The sequence below is a fragment of the Mustela putorius genome, unplaced genomic scaffold, assembly GCF_011764305.1.
Source record: "Mustela putorius furo isolate JIRA1106 unplaced genomic scaffold, ASM1176430v1.1 tig00000253_pilon_pilon_pilon, whole genome shotgun sequence".
NCBI lineage: Eukaryota > Metazoa > Chordata > Mammalia > Carnivora > Mustelidae > Mustela > Mustela putorius.
The window spans coordinates 11,877,147-11,881,811 of NW_025421329.1; the positions used below are offsets into that span (position 1 = coordinate 11,877,147).

Consider the following 4,665-nt stretch of genomic DNA (forward strand, 5'->3'; position numbering starts at 1 on the left):
AGAATAATTTTAAGTGCGTGAAGATAATCATTTCAGCTGAAGTATAACTAAGAAATAAAGGAAGAGTAGATGCACCTTCGTGTTCAATAATAGAGTGGTTGAATTATGATACCTTAATGATGATCACAAAAGTATACTGATACAACAATAAAATCATTATTTTGCTTTCAAATACTTAAAGCTTTATAATGGCCAGCATGGAGCCTGAAAGTCTTCCCCACTCCTCCCTGACAACAAGTAAAAAGCTCAACAAACTGGAAAGTCAACAGCCCTCCTTAGATCCATCAGAGAAGTGGGGTCACAGGGCAAAGCACTGCCTTCCAACATTGGAGAAATCAACAGGCCCGTATAGAAGATTACAATCTACCAGAACAGAAAGCCACACACAGAAACCTTCACTGGAATTCGTAGGAAGGCAGGAAAACCTGGACTGTAATTGTTCAATTGCTGAAGGCTCAGTGTGGGTTTCTGAGAAATAAAAACTCCAGGGGGCAGGGGGATGGGGAACCACACATTTTTAGGAATTTTACCTCATGAGTTTGACCAGGTTCTCACAGCGACTATCAGTAGCAAGAAGTGAATTGGAATCATTTTGAAATACTCAGAGCATTCTGTTATTAAAAAGGCTTCCCTCTCAGGAACTATTCTACCAGAGTCTAAACTACTGGTGTTTTATCACAGCCTAACCAACCCAGAGGAAGGAAATGTCCAACCTCAGCTGGCTCTCACCATCCACATGGGGGAAAGGAAAGAGCCAAGTCCAACCTACTCTAGCAATTTTGTCTCATCTCAGGGCAAAAGTGGACTGAGAAGCATTTGTGAGGTTCACACTCCAGAGACACAGACTCATCAGAAGACTGAAACCAAATAATAGGACTACAGAATGCTTCCTCACCCCAACACTCACCACCATTACTAAAGGCTGGCGTATGAGAGGCCTATGTGCCACAGTTCCTTTTACCTGGTACATCATGTCTGGCTATCAAGAAAAAGTTACAAGGCATACTAAAAAGGCAATTTGAAGAACAGCAATGGCAAGATTGTTGGAATTATCAACCAGAGAACTGAAAACTCTGATCAATATGGTATGGGCTCTAATGGATACAGTAGATATCAGGCAAGAGTGGATTGACAACTTAAGTAGGAAGAAGTAAGTTCTCAAAAGAAAAATTTTTTAAATGCTAGGGGAAAAAAAAACACTGTAGCAGAAATAAAGAATGCCTCTGATGGGCTTATCAGCATATGGGATATGGCTGAGGAGAAAAATTCAGAGCTTAGGATAAGACAGTAGAAAATTCCAAAATGGAAGAGAAAAGGTAAATAACATAGAAAAAGAAACTAGAACAAAATGTTCTAGAACTGAGATGTAGCTACAAAAGTTTTAACATACATGTAATGGGAATATCAGAAGAAGAGGGAAAGAAACAAAAGAAATATTTGAAGTGATAATGATTGAGAATTTTCCTAAATTAGTATCAGAGACCAAACCACAGTTCCAGGACTCTCAGAGAATACCAAGCAGGATAAATGACAAAAACCAAAACCAAGCAAGACAAACAAAACTATACTAAAGCATAATATATTCAAACTTCAGAAAAGCAACGATAAAGGAACAATAAGCCAGAGAATAAAAACACCTTACTTAGAGGAATAAAGGTAAGAATTACATCCAACTTCTGCTCAAGAACCAGGCAAACGAGAAGACAGTGAAGTGAAATATTTAGTGTTGAGAGGGGAAAGAAATGCCAGCCTAGAATTCTGCACCCTGAAAACTTAACCTCCGAAAGTGAAAGAAAAGTAAATATTTTCTCAATTTAACAAAAATTGAGGGAATTAATTGCCAGTGGACCTGCCTTACAAGAAATGTTAAAAGAAGTTCTTTAGAAGGAAAAAATAGAGGTCAAAAACTCAGACTTCCATAAAGAAAGGAAGACCATCAGGGAAGCAATACATCAAGGTAAAATAAAAGCTTTTATTTTTTTTACTTTTAGCTGATCTAACATTAATTTGTTCAAAATAATAATAGGAACAATGTACTTAATTATGTGTGTTTATATACATATATATGTTTAGTATGCTTATTGTATAAGTGAAATGAGCAATGATACAAGGGATATATGGGAGGAATTAGGATTACTTATGTTATTATAAGGTACTTGCACTACTTGCACTATTTGAAAATGGCTTGTATTATTATATTGCGCAAGTCTAGGACAGTCACTAAAAAAGTTTTTTTTTTTAAAGTAATATAACTGATATGCTACAAAAGAAAATAAAATGGAATCCCATAAAATGCTCAATTGAAACTACAAAAGGAAAAAATAAAAATAAAAGAATAAAACTACAAAAGGTGGGGCACCTGGGTGGCTCAGTTGGTTAAGCATCTGCCGTTGGCTCAGGTCATGATCCCAGGGTCATGCTCTATTACAAAGTTGTCATCATCAAGATAGTAGGGAACTGTCCCCAAAACAGACATAGATCAATGGAACAGAATAGAGAGCCCAGAAATACACCCTCAACTCTATGGTCAACAAATCGTCAACAAAGCAGGAAGGAATGTCTAATGGAAAAAAGACAGTCTCTTCAACAAATGGTGTTGGGAAAATTGAACAGCCACATGCAGAAAAATGAAATTGGACCATTTCCTTACACCATATATGAAAATAGACTGGAAATGGATGAAGAAGCATAATGTGAGAAAGGAATCCATCAAAATCCTTCTGGAGAGAACAGGTAGCAATCTCTTTGACCTCAGCAGCAGCAACTTCTTCCTAGCAACATCGCCAAAGGCAAGGGAAGCAAGAGCAAGAATGAACTATTGGGATTTCATCAGATCAAAAAGCTTTTGCCGGCAAAGGAAACAGTTAACAAAGCCAAAAGATGACTGTCAGAAGTTATCTGGGAGAAGATATTTGCAAATGACATACCAGATAAAGGGCCAGTATCCAAAATCTATAAAGAGCTTATCAAACTCAACACCCTAAGAACAAATAATCCAATGAAGAAATGGGCAGAGGACATGAACAGACATTTCTGCAAAGAATACATCCAAATGGCCAAGAGACACATGAAAAAATGCTCCACATCACTCGGCATCAGGGAAATACAAATCAAAACCAGAATGAGATACCAGCTCACACCTTTCAGAATGGCTAAAATGAACAAGTCAGTCAATGACAGATGCTGGCGAGGATGTGGAGAAAGGGCAACCCTCCTACACTGTATGTGGGAATGCAAGCTGGTGCAACCACTCTGGAAAACAGCGTGGAGGTGCCTCAAAAAGCTGAAAATAGAACTACCCTATGACCCAGTGATTGTAGTACTGGGTATATAACCTACAGATACAAACATGGCATTCTTAGGGGCACATGCACCCAAATGTTTATAGCAGCAATGTCCACAATAGTTAAACTATGGAAAGAACCTAAATGTCCTTCAACAGATGAATCAATAAATAAGATGTGGTATATATGTACAATGAAATACTATGCAGCCATCAAAAGAAATGAAATCCTGCTATTTGTGATGACGTGGATGGAACTAGAGGGTATTATGCTGGGCGAAATAAATCAATCTGAGAAAGACAACTATCCTATGATCTCCCTGATATGATGAAGTAGAGATGCAACATAGGCGGTTTCGGGCATACGAAAAGAAAAATAAAAGAAGATGGGATTGGGAGGGAGACAAACCATAAAAGACTGAATCTCACTAAACAGACTGAGGGTTGCTGGGGGGAGGTGTGTTGGGAGAGGATGGTGGGGGTATGGACATTGGGGAGGGCAGGTGCTATGGTGAGTGATGGTGAGTGCTGTGAAATGTGTGAACCTGGTGATTCACAGACCTGTACCCCTAGGGATAAAAACACATTATATGTTTATAAAAATTTTACAAAATCCATTAAGGAAAAAACACATATTGCAAGCCCAGAGCTAATCTCATATTCAATCAAAAAAGTTTGAAAGTTTTCCCCTTAAAGAGCAGAAAAAAGACAAGTGTGTCCACTTTCACTACTCTCATTTGACATAGTACTGGATGTCCTAGCCAGAGAAACAAGGAACACAAAGAAATAAGAGACTCCAAAAAAAAAAAAAGGAAGTAGTAAAATTTTATTTTTTTGGATAACATGAACTTACATGTTAAAAATCCTAAAAACTTCACAAAAAATTTGAATAAACAAATTTAGTAAAGCTGCCAAATACAAGATCAATATATAAAAGACAAGAATTTTGTTTTGTTTCATTTTTTTTTAGTATGGAATGCTTACCAGTTTTTCATGTCATCCTTGTTCAGTGATCACGCTAATCTTCTCTGCATCATTCCAATTTTAGTATATGTGCTGCCAAAGTAAGCTCAAGACAGGTGCATTTTAACACTCTAATGATGAACTATCTGAAAAAATAAAGAAAACAATCTAATTCACAATAACATCAAAAATAATAAAATGCTTAGGAATAGATTTAACTAAGAAGATGAAAGATCTGTACTCCATAAACTATGACATTGATAAAGAAATTGAAGGAGATACAAATGGAAAGATAGCTCATATTTATGAATGGTAAGAATTAACATTGTTAAAATGTCCATACTACCGAAAACCATCTGTAAATCCAATTCCTATCAAAAATCCAATGTTAGGGGCGCCTGGGTGGCTCAGTGGGTTAA

At 37.0% G+C, this 4,665-nt stretch overlaps 1 non-coding gene across 1 annotated transcript; it reads right to left on the bottom strand.

Annotated features, from left to right (window-relative positions):
• Positions 1 to 4,248: 4,248 nt before the first annotated feature.
• On the bottom strand, positions 4,249 to 4,355 carry LOC123391612. Its single transcript, XR_006606307.1, has one exon. It is a non-coding gene; the product is annotated as a U6 spliceosomal RNA (small nuclear RNA).
• Between the last annotated feature and the right edge of the window lie 310 nt (positions 4,356 to 4,665).